Source organism: Rhinolophus sinicus, chromosome 14, assembly GCF_057876585.1.
Source record: "Rhinolophus sinicus isolate RSI-liver-muscle chromosome 14, RSI-T2T, whole genome shotgun sequence".
Lineage (NCBI taxonomy): Eukaryota > Metazoa > Chordata > Mammalia > Chiroptera > Rhinolophidae > Rhinolophus > Rhinolophus sinicus.
The window spans coordinates 10960744-10977254 of record NC_142514.1 but is presented as its reverse complement, the minus strand read 5'-3'; the positions used below and the strand labels follow the sequence as shown (position 1 = coordinate 10977254).

The 16511-nt window shown below is 37.3% G+C and overlaps 1 protein-coding gene across 1 annotated transcript in view; it reads left to right on the top strand.

Annotated features, from left to right (window-relative positions):
• The first annotated feature begins 461 nt into the window (after nucleotides 1-461).
• FBXO42 (F-box protein 42) overlaps nucleotides 462-16511 on the top strand; it is a 74786-nt gene continuing 58736 nt past the window's right edge. Inside the window, exon 1 of the mRNA XM_088790204.1 lies at nucleotides 462-670. The gene's annotated coding sequence lies outside the window, so the exon portion shown is untranslated. The remainder of the gene's footprint in view (nucleotides 671-16511) is intronic.

The window sequence follows — 16511 nt, the reverse complement described above, 5'->3', positions numbered from 1 at the left end:
GTAACGAGTCACACAGTGGTTGCTGCAGTTAAGGGAGGCTTCACTTGCACAACCACGGCAGGGAGTTTCTTTCCTTCAGCTGACAACCAAGAGCATTTTGAACCGCCACCGACTTTCCCTGTGCTCATCGGGCCCCCGGAGGTATTAATACAAATGAGTTAATTCCGGCCAAATGTCTATCACGGTCTCAAGCCAGTTGTCCCAGATACTGTGAAGGAGAGTGAGTGCAGACCTGAGGTCAGCTCTAAAGACTCAAAGGAAGGCGGCCGCAGAAGCGCGACGTTTCTTCACTCCAGCTTCGCTTTCCCAAGTGGCGTTCCAACCTCCCGAGAACCTCCGCCCGGGGCCACGCCCCTTCCCCAAGTGGCACCGCCCCCAGGCTGCCCGCGCGGGTTCCCCGAGCTGACGTGCGCGCGCGCGCGTCCTCCGCGCCGGCCTGCGGCGCATGCGCATTCCGTGCTGTCTTCTCCTGGCCGGAGTAGCAGCGGCGGCGGCGTTTGAGTGCAGGAAGATGGCGGCTCCAGGAGGCTCGGGGTCCCGCCAGCTGTGAGGACCCCTGAGTGCGGCAAGCGCGGCCTGAGGCGGAGCGCCTCTGCTCTGGCCCTGTCCCGGCTACCTCACCATTGTCGTCAGCAGAGCTAACCCGAGAGCGTGGCGCGGGCTGGGCCAGGTGAGGTCTCTCCCCCTCCCGGGGCCGCGGCAGGGAGCTGGCGCTTCTTGCCCTTTATGCCCGGGTCCCACAGCGGGCAGTGGGTTCCCGGGGTCCGGCGCAGGCCCTGCCCCCACGCTGTGGTCGGTGCCGGCTGGGCTAGACACCTTGCTGTCGTCATCCTCTGCCTTCCTGGGTTGGGCAGGGAGGAGAGAGCCCCTTTCCAGCCAGCGCTTGGGATGGGAGTGAACCTGGCTCCTTTTCTCAAGCGAGGCGGTTGTCGTGCCCTCAACGGGGCCACGAAAGGGTGTGTGACCAGGGCATTGATGGCCATAGGGATGTCAGGTAATCTTGCACCAGCCCGCGAATCTTGAACGCCGTGCGAGAGAAGCCGGAGTCCGGTGCTTCCAAAATTGGGGCTGCGGCGAGGGGCCAGCATCTCTGAAGCTGCAGCTGCCAAGGAAAGATTTTGGAATTGGCCTAAAAAATAACAGACAAGTAGCCTTTCTTCCCCTTTAGCTTTTTGAGCGTTCCCCCAGCGAAGTGGGAACTGGGAATCTCCTTGGTTTGAGACAGCAATCCACGTTGTGGCTGTGGAGGCCTGGTGAGAATCGTTTGCAAAAGGAACGGTGGAGGTTGGGAATGAATGTATAGATGAAGAAAAAAATGGTAAAATCTTGATAGTCTCTGCAGAATAACTTCGGTGCTAATGAAGCCCTCGTACGTTCGAAACCTTTGGATTGTTAAGATTTGGAATAGCCCATTGCTTTTGTCTGTAAAATCTCCCAAATTTTATTAGGAAAATAAAAGCTTAATTTCTTCATTGCCAAAGCCTTTGGACTTTTCTGTGGTAGGATTCTGATTTTTCTGGATGAAGATTCAGACAGTTCTCATTTGCTGGCAAGGACCTTGTACTGTGCTTGTTGTTCCTTTTTAAAGAACTTTTTGTTGTTAAAATGCTAATTTAGAGACTAATATAGTTTCTCTCAAGAAGGGAATTTGAAGTCTTATAGTCTTTTTTTTGAGGAATGATGGCTTCAGTTGAAATTGTGCTATGGGGAATTGTAGAGGTGATGGCTTTGAGTTGGACACACCAAATACCTTTCTTTTGCAACTTACATTTTTTTTTTGCTTGTGATTAGGAATAATGACATCATAGGACAAGGAAAATTTGGGAGGAAGTACCATCATTTAGAATTGAACATTTAAAATGCAGTCTGTAGATTTTACAGTGAATAGTGCTGCTCAGTGTCAAATTCCTAACTTTGAGCATATTCCTGTGTATAATCTGAGTGGGTGTCCTTTCATTTGTATGTTGTCATTTCTTACCTTGTAACTGTTTGCTTTTGACAAGCCTGGTGTAAATACGTTACTCAATCTACATTGACCCACTGGTGTTTTGTCTACTTCAAAAAGCTTTCAGTTGTTAAAACGACAACTGTTTAGTTTAATATTAACTAATTCTTTGACCATTTTTTTCCTTTTTTAACTCCATTTCCATGAGATTTGTAGATTTTCTTAGTGCTTTTGCTAATGACATACGTAAACCTGAACCAACAACTCTATTATAGAAAATTGGAGAGCCACGCTATATTTCAATTTCCTAATAATAAAGAGTCGTGAAATTAATACAGTAAAATCCTAGTGGTTTGACATTTTGCTTCTTCGCATAATGTGTTGCATTGTTGTGCTAAATCATCATCAAGTATTGATGCAACTTGATGACATCAATGACATCATTCACTCTTTAGCATTTTGCCTTTTGTATTTCTTACCTTCCCAGAGTCACAAAAAGAACAGGGTCAGGAAAAATAGCTTAGGATGCTTCTTAATGTCTGATTTCAGGAAGAGCCTTTGGCCAAAATACTGTTTTATGTAGTTAAAACCTTTCTGTAAAATTCAGAGCTGTGTGATTCCTACCTATTATGAAGCAAGCACAAAAAATGCTAGCAAAAACTCTGAGTTTTCCAATAACATTGAGGTCCCAAGAAGTTCTCGCAAAGATGAACAAATACATGATTATCTTTGTGATTTCAGGGTGGTTTAGGTCAGTGAATTAACAACTCTTTATAAAACCAGAAGCCATTTGCTTAATAATGCTCTTCCCACTTCACAGGATTGTTATGTGGATTGAAGAGGTGATGTTTGTGAAAGGGCTTTGTAAAATGAAAGGTAAACAGTGTAAGATTGATTGTTCAGTAATCAATATTATGAAAACACCTACCTAGGACTCTGTGTGTTGGGCATGTTGGGGAGCAGGTACTAATGATTCTAAGACAAGACAGCTTTTGTCTCAAGTTGCCTCCAGTCTGGTTGGGGAGCCAGACAAGGAAACCAGTTAAGTACTGTACAGTACAGTGTAGGAAGTGCACTGAATCCAACCAAGAGAGTCAGGAAGGCTTCTCAGTGCCGGGATAGCTTTCCCCAATCTTTCCTATTATTCTGAAGAAAAATCTGCCTTTTGTGAGTGACTTGCTTTTTACAAAAACTTAAAAAAATTCTATGATGAGTTCTTTTCTCCTTTTATTCATTCCCTGTCATGACACTTCCCACACAGTATGCCCCAGTTATGGTTTTGCATTCTCAAAAATCCAAGAGTCTTGGGAGAACCTTGCTGAGAGTGAGTCATACACACAGGCAACTAACACAACCATTGCAGCTGCAATTAAAATATCTGAGATTACTGAGTGTTGGTGACTTTAAAATGACGATGCTTTTGTTTTTGTTTTGTAAACTGGTACATGAAGTACTGTATGATTTTTAATTTCATCACATTGAGTTAATGTTTAGTTGTTAGTTGCTTAGGATGTTGTCTGTAAGTGGTTATTGCTACTGTCTCTCCCAATAATAAATAAAGTGAGAAGGTCCCTTTCCTTTCTGGGTGAAGCTGACAGGTTAAGCCAGCACTAAACTATTTTATAGAATCTATTAATATGTGTATTGAGGTTGCTTAACGTCTCTTGTATTGAACTTCTGTATCCCAGCACAAGTTCCTCATCTTAGTGCCGTGGTAGTTTTATAATTAGTTTTCATGTTGGTGCCTATATTGCAAAAATTTTATGAATTTTGGGATTTAAGTAGACTCTTTAAGTGGTGCAGTATTAATTGAACACGTACAATCTGTGTCTTCACTGAAAATGAGTGCTTTAAGGTTGTGGTTGACAGAAAAGTGAAGGTGATATGTTTGTTCATTTTCTATATTATGACACGTTTGTTACATGTAGAAGGATATGACCGACAGACAAGTCATTTTAAAATTGTCCAGTATTAAGTTTATAATACAGCTTATTTAAAAAATTGTTTCTTCTGACGTTCTTCTAAATGGCTTGTAAAATTGTAACTTAGTGGTACTCCTATAGTTTAATTTTGCATTTCCTTACTCATGCATGTATTGGAAAGCAAATTTACCTCAAATTCTAATTTTTCCTATATTAAATCCTACTTTTTACTTTGTAAAGTTTTATCCCAAGTTTTCACTTAATTTTTTCCCGTGTTGCTCTCCTGTGTTTTGCTATCTTGTGGTGCTTCGATGCTTGTGTGTGTGTGTGTGTGTGTGTGTGTGTGTGTGTGTGTATATAAATCTGATAAATGTATAGCCATTATATTCAGCAGTAGTTACTTGGAAAATTTTATTACTCTGGACAGTAACTTATTTTCTCTACTAGTAACATATAGATTTGAGGTAGTTCACTTAATTTCTCTAAAGGCAAACAAGTTTTAGTTTTAGCTAATAATATTCCCTTAGAATATTTAATATTTAGGATACTTTTTATTTCAACTACTCTAGGGAATTCACTATTATGGCATACTCTTCAGATTTGTTTATTCTCATTTTAAATGTTTAATTTGCGTTGCTATTTGGAGAACAAGGAATTTTTTCCAGAATGAACCTCTTGGTGTATTGTTTAGAGAAAGATTAATGTTAAGTATGAATTTATCAATACAGTTTTTACTAAATGTGCCTCTCCCATCTGCTGGCTTTTCAAATGGAAGTCAAAGAAAATGAAATTTATCCTTCTATTTTAGTATTTTTTTTAAAACTTTTTACTAGTAGTCTTGCTGTCTCTTTCCCGAAAGGAGCAATGTTTTGTCTTGTCTTGGGATCAAGCAGTATTGTGTTTGCAGTATGTTCTGTGGGACCACTTTTTTAGCTTTTGTTTTGCGATACGTAATAACATCTTTCCAAATAGATCCTTTGGTCTAGTCAGGGTCAACCAAGCTGCTCTCTTCCTTATTATTGAATCTAAAGTTTTACATTCCTGTGGGTCCTTCAGATTTTGATTTGTCTATCTTCCTCACCTCTCCCCTCTTTCTCAGTAGCTGTAGTTAGTTCTCTATTCCAAAAGTGTGTTTCATAAATAATAATGGAATTTTGGAATATAATTCCCCATAGAGATACATAATGACAGGTGGGTTAGAATTTCACATTTCGTTTAACTTAAAATTAACCTAATGGTAATGAAATCTTGAAGGCATTATGCTAGGTGAAATCAGCCTGACACAAAAGAATAAATATTGTGTGATTACACTTCTGTGAGGTACCTAGGGTAGTCCAATTCATAGGGACAGAAAGTAGAATGGTAGTTACCAGAGGAAAGGAGGGAATGAGGAGTTAGTGTGTAATGGGTGTAGCGTTTCAGTTTGGGGTGATGACAAAGATGGTTGGTGGTGATGGTTGCACCACAATGTAAGTGTACTTAATGCCACTGCACTACATACTTAAAGATGGTTAAAATGGAAAATGTTATGTATATATTACCACTGTTTAAAAACAGGTAGCTTAATGGTTTACTGTGTTCTGTGAGCTGGCTTGATAACCAATTATTTTAACATGGTAATTAAGATAGGCTTTGGCCCCAGGTAGACCCAGGCTCATGTCCTCGTCTGCTACTTTCCTTAGGTATGGACCTTAGCTTCTCGAAGCCTCGGTGTTTTTCATCTATAAAATGAGGATAATGATGCCTCTGTTATGTGACAATTCAATGTGGAAATGCATGTGAACTTCTTCACGCATTGCCTAGCAGATAGTAAATGCTCAAATCTTAAACAGTATTATTACATTATTTTTATGGGATATTAAAACTGGGACAAGGGGAACTTCCCTCCTAGCTTCCTTATAGTGTAGTGGCATCCCTGTCCTGCAGCAGGAATCCATGTTTTCTTTTTGCCCCTGTGCTTCTCTTTCTATCCTTGATTGAAAAACTGGGGCTATTTATGGCTTCATTTGACACTACTGCTCTGATGTCTCTTAAATCCATCTATATGTGATCTTTCTTTTACACCTGTTGGTTTTCCAGGGACTGTATAGAGCGTATCCTCTAACTCAGCTGTCCACGTGTTCACAACTGTGGAGTTCATCATTTCCTCTCTCCTCCCGTAAGATAAAAACCTTTACCAGCCAAGTTCCCTTGTTAATGTTGCCATTCCTGTAGGTAGAATAATTTTATTCTGGTCTGATAGACTGTAAAACTGGGAATCATTTTTTTATACACTTTTTTATCTCTTGTGTCCTGCCATGCGTGTATTTCTGTGTTATCTTCCTCAGTATCCCTCAGATTCTCATGTTCCTTATCATGTTTGCTGCCATAACTCTAGATTCAGGACTTTTATGAGGCGAAGGCAGACTGAATTAGTGTTACAGTTCTTAGCTGGTCTTGCTGCCAGTGCTCTGTCATTTGCTAGTTGTGTGATCTCAGTCTCCTTCATTTTGAAAATGGAAATTACAATTCCTACCTCATGACATATGTGTAAAATATTTCACTAAACTCCTAACACATGGCAAGCACTCAGTAAACAGTGGCTGCTATTATTTGAGTTTTTCTCCTTGGTATTCTTTGGAAATGGTTCAGATTGAGGTGACAGTATGATGACAGACCAGTCTTAAAGGACTACTATTTGAAAGTTTCTGATCAAGAATCTGTGGTAACTCATTTCCTAGGTCTGCTACTTATTTTTGAAGCTTTCCATATGGTCTTCATTATACATTTCCAGCCTTCTTTTCCATAACACGCATCATGCAGCCTAGCCAGGATAGTTTCACTGCCTCCTATATATATCATGTTCATTTGTACAACGGGGACATTCATCTTCCTAGGTAGAAGGCATTTTTTTTCATTTAACTACCCTTTCCAGCTCTGTAGAGTATCTCCTGTATGTTCGACCATTGAACCATTGTGGTCCTTGCACAATTAGGTTAAAGTTCATATCCTAAAATATTGTGCTAATTAATTCCAGCCAAATAGCTTAAAAAGGATATATCATGCAGTATAATTCATATGTAATATTTTCCGTGCCTTGTAGGCACATTTAGTGCTAACACATTAGGCACTCAAACATTCATTCGGCATATACAGCGGCTCCTTGACATTTTGTCACACATTGTTTCCTTGTAATTTTGATGAGATGCCACAGGAGCTTAACTCTTGTTTATATCAATTAGCCTATGGTAAAAATGATTTTGTTGTATGTTACTTTGCTTAAAGTTGCAGAACCTTCGATGACGTTAAGTAGGACTTACTTTATTTTTGACTCTATGGATTGGTGTTCCTCATGAGTTTTCTGAATCATTACGTGATCCCAAGTGTCTGTTGAATTTTTCTTGACTTTTTGTTGATTGGTCCAGATACCCTGTAAGGAAACATGTTATAGTTATTTTTTTGAAGATGATTTTAAATTAATTTCAATGACTAATTTATACTATCTCTTTAAAAAATGGAGTAATTTTCTTTTTACAAAGCTGTGTAATCATAAGTAAATTAATTTATCTGAGCCTTCAACTTGATTGAAAATCTTGAATTATATTTTATCTTTATTCCTTTGTCATTACTCCATTCCATTCATTTATCCATTGTCTGCTACTTGCTAGTTACTGAAGGCAGTACATACATGAATTAGACATATAACCCATACTTGTTGAGAAATATGTGTACCTGATTATTATACATGGCAGAAAGTGAGAAGGAAATATAAAGGGAATTCAGAAAAAGATTTCTTCTAGTTGGAAAAATCAGGGAAGATTTTCTAGAGTAGGTGGTGCTTGAGCCAGCCTGGAAAGAGGCCAGTTTACACATATCAAATTGTATCCCAGAGTACCAAGGGCAAAGGATCATGGAGGTAGGAAGGAAGAGTCTCTATTAAGATTCAGTTTGGCTAAATGATAGAGGATTAGATTGGAGTAGGCAGAGGCACACAAAAAGTGAGGTTAGACCCAGATTGTGGAGACTTTAAAATGCTATGCTAGCTGTGGAACAGTTGCTCAAAAAAATTAAACATAGAATTACCATAAGATCTACTTTTAGGTAGATGAGGTGTGATCAAAAAATATGGTGAATGTTTAAATTAAAAAAAACTTTATTACAGTAAAAAAACACATTGCCATTAATCCCCCTCACTTCAAACACATTTATCCCCTCATTCTTGCCACTTTCTGAAGCAGTTCTGGAAGTCCTCTTTGGTGAGTGTCTTTAGTTGTGCTGTCATGGCTGCCTCAGTGCTCTGAATCGATTCAAAACGTTTTCCTTTCATGGTCATTTTGACTTTGGGGAAGAGCCATAAGTCCCACAGTGCCAGATTCGGTGAATAAGGTGGATGAGGACACACTGTAATGTTTTTATTTGACAGAAATTGCTGTACCGGAAGTGATGTATGACATGGAGCGTTGTCATGATGGAGGATGAAGCCATTTGCCCATTTCTCAGGACATTTTCTACGCACGTCATTTCTTAAATGCTCTAATAAGCCCTTATAATTTAAGAGTTCACTGTAGTATTCCTGGGTACAAACTCAGATCGCACAATTCCATCAAGGTCAAAAAAACCAATTACTCGTAACATCTCCTTGATGTTAGATTTTGATTGATGCGCTGTTTTCTCACGAGGAGAACTGGGTGATTTCCATTGAGAATTCTGAACTTTGGTCTCAGAATCATAACCATAAACCATAGACCCATAGAGAAGTTTCTTCTCCTGTGATGACGTGTCTTAAAAAGCTGGAATTTGAAGCAGCAGGATCGCACAACTCCAACGAAATTGACAAACACTGTTGCTTTTGTTCGACATTCAAAATGTGTGTAACAAATTTTGCACTTACCTCAAGTTCAAATCTCTTGTTAAAATGCTTTGAATGGAACCATAAGGGATGTTCAGATCCTCAGAAATTTCCGTAATAGTCAATCACCTATTTGATCAAATCATTTTGCTTACTCTTTCAACATTCTCTTGGGTTTTTTATGTTGGAGGACGTCTTGATCTCTCCTCATCTTCAGTTGATTCACAACCATTACGAAATCGCTTGAAACACTTGTAAACCGTCTTCATGGTCACTGCAGCATCACCATAAGCTAATTTTAATATTTTGTGTGTTTCTTTAGCACTTTTTTGCAGTTTGAAACAAAATTTCATGTTAATGTATTGTTTGTGATCCATGATTTATGACACACTTTAAAACACATTTTCCCAACTGTAGCTCACATCTGACTGACTGCACTGAACAAGTTGAAACTTGTCACACGCTGCTACTAAGGTTCAGTGCGCCACTTCCCGTATTGAAGATCTCTGTCTTTCCATTGGATCACAGTCGGCAGCAGCAGTCACCGTATATTTTTATCACCCCTCCCCCATATAGCCAAAAGAATTGATAGCAGGAGCTCAAACAGGTGTTTGTAGATCAATTTTCAAAGTAGCGTGTTCACAATAGCCAAAAGGTGAAAACAACCCAATGTCCATCGGTGAATGAATGGATAAACAGAATGTCGTCTATATACATATAGTGGAATATTATTCAACCTTAAAAAGGAAGGAAATTCTGACACATATTACAACATGGATGAACCTTGATGACATTATGCTAAGTGAAATAAGCCAGTCACCAGTAGTCAAATACTGTATGAGTCCACTTAGATGAGGTACCTAGACTAGTCCAGTTCACAGAGACAGAAAGTAGGATAGTGGTTACCTGGGGCCGAAGGGAGGGGAGATAACGGGGAATTAGTGTTTAATGGTTGTGCAGTTTCTATTTGGGATGATGAAAAAGTTCTGGAGATGAATAGTAGTGAGGCTTGTACAATGTGAATGCACTTAATACCATTAAAATGTAAACTTAAAAATGATTAAAATGTTATGTATACTTTACTACAATAAAGAAATTAAAACTAAAACACAAAAAATGTAATGCTAAAGACCTTGAATACTAAGAAATAGGCATTGAGGAATTGATGAGAGCTTTTGACCCAGATTTGCACCATAAAGATTAATCCTGAAGCAAAATAAAGGATAGATTGGAGAAGGAAGGAGTGAGCAGTGGGAAATCCAACTAATTATCTGTATTGCAGTAATTTTATTAAGAGGTGATTTGGTCTTGAAGGGCAACAGTGGAAGGGATTGGGAAGAACGGTAAATGTGAGAGAAATTTGACAACTCATTAGGTGTGGGAGAAAAAAGAAAAGGAAATAATGTTCAATATGAATTTGGTGTCAGCTGTCCAGAAGGCAATTGAAAATATGAAAATGGGGAGATGTAGTTCAGGAGAATCAGGCCTAGAGATGACTTTTGGAGTGATTCGTCCGTCCATCCGTCCATCCACCCCTCTGCCCATCCATCTATCCATCCATCCTCTTGACCATGTTTGATTGAATCTGCCTTTTGCCAGGCGTATCAGACGAACACATTAGTCTGTGACCTCAAGGATCTCACAATCCAGTGAGTCATTCTCTTAGAAGTTTTATTTGAAACGATGTGTTTGCCTAAAGAGAAGAGGTAGCATGGAAAGAGAAGGCAAAACTGGAATTTGAGGGGCCACCTCCACATTTAGTGTATGAAAGGATAAAGGAAGCCTCAAAATGAGGGGCCAGAAAGGTAGTAGAAACCAAGGGGAATATATAGTTATGAAGAATTAAACTGAATTTGAGAAATCAAAATAGTGATAACAGATAAAGTTGGAAATTTTTAGAAATTTATTCTTTAAAATAATTTAAAATTTGCTCTTTCACTTCAGTTTGTCTACAGGAGTAATGATAGTGTGATCTGAAATTTTCTTTTTCTCTTGTGCCATTTTTCATATTTTTTAATCCATAACTGATGGAGATAGAATTACATTAGTGTGCCAGTCAGCTGTGCTTTCAGCTTTGGATTTCTGCTGTCAATAGCAGAAATTGCCAATTGGAATTTGTGTCCTTAGTTTTTACCTAAGAATAAAATATTGTCTTCCTTCAATTTAAATTGGTCTGGGTCATAATACTTTCTTTTTTTATTATGGTAAAATATACATAACATAAAATTAACCATTTAGCCATTTTTAAGTGTACAGTTCAGTGGCATTAAGTATACAGTCATCCCACGGTATCCAAGGGTGATTGGTTTCTGCACCCCTGAATATACCACAGTCCTGAGCCTCCTCCCCCGCCCCCGCCCCCTATGACATATATGTGTGATTTTGTATTTCTTTTTAAATCAGATTTTGGTAGGTAGCAAACATTTGCAGAATTTGGTGCAATTGTTTTGTTTGGGATCTGAAAAACCACTTTTTCCTTCAATTCTTTTAAGTTTACAGGTAAGTCCTTGTTTTGGCCATAACACTATGTAAATAGGAAGTAATATAATTACGCTCATCTGTTTTAGTTAAGTAGGCTTTTCTTTATAAAATTAAAATAAACACTTAAAAATGTAACTCTAGGGTTCCTTCGGGTACTGCTGCATTTTATAAAAATTGATGTAAACAGAATTTGTGGCTAAGCTGATTTTAAGCAAGGCTTTTTTTGTGTTAGACTTTTTGAATTGGAATACTTTAGTCAAGAAATTAACTGTGGGACATTTTGGAGGAAAATAGAAGAATATCTTTTATCTTCTAATATAAGCAGATAAGCATTAGTATAAATAAAATGCCTAGGTTTAGTTACTTTGTCAGTTAATATAGTTTCTATACTAATTCTTTGTAGAGGATCATAATTGGAAAATTGTTTGCATTTTGCAAATTTAAAAGAAAATGTTTTTATCTACAAAGTGTTCTCCACTCAGAAGGCAGAAGTATTATTTGTACAAAGTAACAGCAACAAACTCAAAATGAAACTAGAGATTGTAATATCATTTGGAAATCAAGAAATTCAGACTTTTTACATGATGAAAGATATTTTTAGGAAACTAGAGATAACAGCGTGAGATTTTAAATTGTGGGATGATTACTTGACATTAAAAAGATAACAGTATAGGGCACACTGTTTTGCTAACCAGTTTGAAATAAAGCTGAGTATGTTTTCATTTTTTGTGCTTATTAAAAACATTTGTTCATTTAATTTGTTTAGAATATACAACTGCTTTCTTCAAAGGAAACTTTAGTAAACACATCTTGTATAAAGTTGGTATATATGGTAAAACATTTATTTTCACTACTGGCTTGTTTAAAATGTTTTGCTTTAACCATAACTTCTGCAAATAGAAATGTAAATCAAAGTATAAAAAACATTTGAGTATTTACTATATGCCTTATACTTTTCCAAGAGTTTACATGTGTCAAAGCAGTTAATCTTCACAGTGACTGTAGGAGATAGGTATTATTTTTGCCCACATTTTTTTTTTAAGATTTCATTAAAAAAAGGGGAACAGGGAAGGGGAACAGGACTTTATTGGGGAAAAGTGTGTACTTCCGGGACTTTACCAAGTCAAGTTGTTGTCCTTTCAGTCTTAGTTGTGGAGGGTGCTGTTCAGCTTCAAGTTTTTGTCCTTTCAGTCTTAGTTGTGGAGGGCGCAGCTCAGTATAATATAATGAGGGCGCCCTCAATATAATATAATATAAGACCGGGTCTTATATAATATGTAATATAATGTAATGTAATGTCAGGTCTTATATTAATTTTTGCTCCAACACCATTTATTGAAGATACTGTCTTTGTCCAATTGTATATTCTTGCCTCCTTTGTAATAGATTAATTGACCATATAGACATAAATTTATTTCTGGGCTCTCTATTTCAGTTCCACTGATTTATGTATCTGTTTCTATACTAGTACATGCTGTTTTGATGACAATTGCCTTGTAGTATAGTTTGATATCAGGTAGTACGATACCTCCAAACTTGTTCTTCTTTTTCAAGATTGCTGTGTCTATTCAGGGTTTTTTGTTCTATATGCATTTTAGGATTCTTTGTTCTAGTTCTGTGAAAAATGCCATTGGTATCTTGATAGGGATTGCATTGAATCTATAGACAGGCTTTGGATAGTATGGACATTTTAAAGATGTTAATAATTCTTCCTATCCGTGAGCATGGTATATGCTTCCATTTATTTGTATGTTCTTCAGTTTCTTTCTTCAATGTCTTATAATTTTCCAACATAGGTCTTTTACCTCCTTGGTTAAATTTATTCCTAGGTATTTTATTTATTTTTTTATTTGATGTTATTGTAAATGGGATTATTTTCTTAATTTCTTTCTGATAATCATTATTGGTGTATAAAAATGCAACTGGTTTCTGGATATTAATTTTGTATCCTGCTACTTTACTGAATTCATTTATCAGTTCTAATAGTTCTTTGGTGGAATCTTCAGGGTTCTCTGTATATAGTCCCATGTTTCCCCGAAAATAAGACCTAGCTGGACAATCAGCTCTAATGTGTCTTTTGGAGCAAAAATTAATATAAGCCCAGTCTTATTTTACTATAACATAACACTGGGTATAATATAATATAATATAATATAATATAATATAATATAATATAATATAATACCGGGTCTTATATAATATGTAATATAATGTAATAGAATGTAATATAATTTCAGGTCTTACATTAATTTTTGCTCCAAAAGATGCATTAGAGCTGATGGTCTGGCTAGGTCTTATTTTCGGGGAAACAGGGTATGTCCTCTGCAAATAATGACAGTTTTACTTTTTTCTTTCCAATTTGGATGCCTTTTATTTATTTTTATTAATCTGATTACTGTGGTTAGGAATTCCAATACTATGTTGAATAAAAGTGGTGAAAGTGGACATCCTTGTCTTGTTCCTGATTTTAAGGAAAATGCTTTTAGCTTTTCCCTGTTGAGTATGATGTTAGCTGTGGGTTAGTCATGTATGGCCTTTACTATATTGAGGTATGTTCCCTCTATTTCCACTTTGCTGAGAGTTGTTTTTTTTTTAATCATAAATGAATGCTGGATTTTGTGAAATGCTTTTTCTGCATGTACTGATTTGATCATACAAGTTTTAGTCTTCATTTTGTTTATGTGGTGGTTCACATTAGTTGATTTGTGGATGTTGAACCAACCTTGCATCCCAAGAATAAAGCACACTTGATTGTGGTGTATTATCTTTTTAATGTATTGCTGAATTCAGTTTGCTAGTATTTTGTTGAGGATTTTTGCATCTATGTTCATCAGGTATATTGGCCTATAATTTTCTTTTTTACTAATGTCTTGATCTGGTTTTGGAATCAGGGTAATGCTGACCTCATAAAATGAGCTTGGGATCTTTCCCTCCTCTTGAATTTTCTGGAATAGTTTGAGATGGATAGGTGTTAATTCTTCTTTGAATGGCTTCATTTGTGAAGCCATCTAGACCAGGATTTTTTTCGTTGGCAATTTTTTGATTACTGATTTGATTTTGTTAGTAGTTATCAGTCTGTTCAGATTTTCTGTTTCTTCTTAACTTAGTCTTGGAAGATTGTATATTTCTAGGAATTTATCCATTTCTTCCAGATTCTCCAATTTATTCATAGTATTTTCTTATGATTCTTTGTATTTCTCTGGTGTCAGTTGTTACTTCTTTTTCATTTCTGATTACATTTATTTGGATCTTCTCCCTCTCTTTAAACTTGATGAGTCTGATTAAAGGTTTATCAATTTTATTTATCTTTTCAAAGAACCAGCTCTTGGTTTCATTGATCTTTTCTATTTTTTTTTTTTTAAGACTGTATTTCACTTATTTCTGCTCTGATCTTTATTATTTCCTTCCTTTTATTCACTTTGGGCTTTGTTTCTTCTTGTTTTTATGGTTCCTTTAGGTGTAAGTTTAGATAGTTTATTTGAGGTTTTCTTTTTTCTTTCTTTTTTTTTTTTGAGGTAGGCCTTATTGCTATGAATTCTCCTCTTAGAACTTCTTTGACTGTGTCTCATAGATTTTGGGTTGTTGTGTTTTCGTTTTCATTTGTCTCAAGATATCTTTTGATTTCTTCCTTGATCTCATTGTTAACCCATTCATTGCTTAATTGCATGTTATTTAGCCTCCATGTGTTTGTGTGTTTTTCGGTTTTCTTCTTGTAATTGGTTTCTAGTTTCATATCATTATAATTGGAGAAGATGCTTGAAATGATTTCAATCTTCTTAAATTTATTGAGACTTGTTTTGTGGCTTAACATATGGTATATCCTAGAAAATGTTCCACGTTCACTCAAAGAGAATGTATTTGCTGTTGTTTGAGGGTGCAGTGCTCTAAAAATGTCAATTAAATCCACCTAGTCTAATGTGTCATTTAAGGCCACTGTTTCCTTGTTGATTTTCTGTCTGGATGATGTATCCATTGATGTCGATGGGGTGTTAAAGTCCCCTGCAATTTCTGTATTACTGTCGAGCTCTCCCTTTATGTCTGTCAGTATTTGCTTTATATATTTAGGTGTTCCTATGTTGGGTGCATAAATGTTTACAAGGGTTATATCTTCTTCTTGAATTGATCCCTTTATCATTATGAAATGTCCTCTTGTAGACAGCATATATATGGGTCTTGTTTTCTTATCTGTTCATCCACCCTTTTTCTTTTGATTGGAGCATTTAATCCATTTACATTTGAAGTGATTTTTTTTTTTAAGCTTCAATTACTTTTTTTTTTTTTTAAGATTTTATTGGGGAAGGGAACAGGACTTTATTGGGGAACAGTTTGCACTTCCAGGACTTTTCTCCAAGTCAAGTTGTTGTCCTTTCAATCTTAGTTGTGGAGGGTTCTGTTCAGCTTCAAGTTGTTGTTCTTTCAGTCTTAGTTGTGGAGGGCGCAGCTCAGCTCCAGGTCCAGTTGCCGTTGCTAGTTGTAGGGGGCATAGCCCACCATCCCTTGCGGGACTCGAACCGGCAACCTTGTGGTTGAGAGGACACGCTCCAACCAACTGAGCCATCTGGGAGCTCAGCGGCAGCTCAGCTCAAGGTGCCGTGTTCAACCTTAGTTGCAGGGGGCAGAGCCCACCATCCCTTGCGGGACTTAAGGGATTGAACTGGCAACCTGAGCCACCGGGCCGGCCCCTGAAGTGATTATTGATAAATATGTAGTTGTTAGCATTTTGTTATTCGTAGTTCTGATCTTTTTTCTTTTTACCTTATTCTTAAGTCCCATTAACATTTCTTGTAATACTGGTTTGGTGGTGATGAACTCCTTTAGCTTTTTCTTGTCTATGAAACTCTTTTATCTCTCCTTCGATTCTAAATGATAGCCTTGCTGGGTAGTCTTGGCTATAGGTCCTTGATTTTCATCACTTTGAATATTTCATGCCAATCCTTTCTGGCCTAAAAAGTTTCTATTGAGAAGTCGGTTGACAGTCTTATGGAAGCTCGTTGGAGGTAACTAGGGTTTCTAGGCGGGAATTCCCGCCCATTCTCAGAAATTTTTTTTCGCCTTCCCGTTCCCGAATCCCGAGAAAAGTTGATCAGGAAATCGGGAATATCGGCTCCTTGAACCCAGTAATACTCATAATGGGAAATAAATATAGTATTCAAAATGTATCTCTTAGACATTTTTCCTATTTATCTCTAGGGTTTCTTGGTCTTTAACCTTTGGCATTTTAATTATGATGTGTTTTGTTGTGGGCCTCCTGTTCATCTTGTTTGGGCCTCTGCAAACAGTATTTCTGTACATTTTAACCACTAAAACAGCACCTTTGTTTTAAGGATTCTTGTAG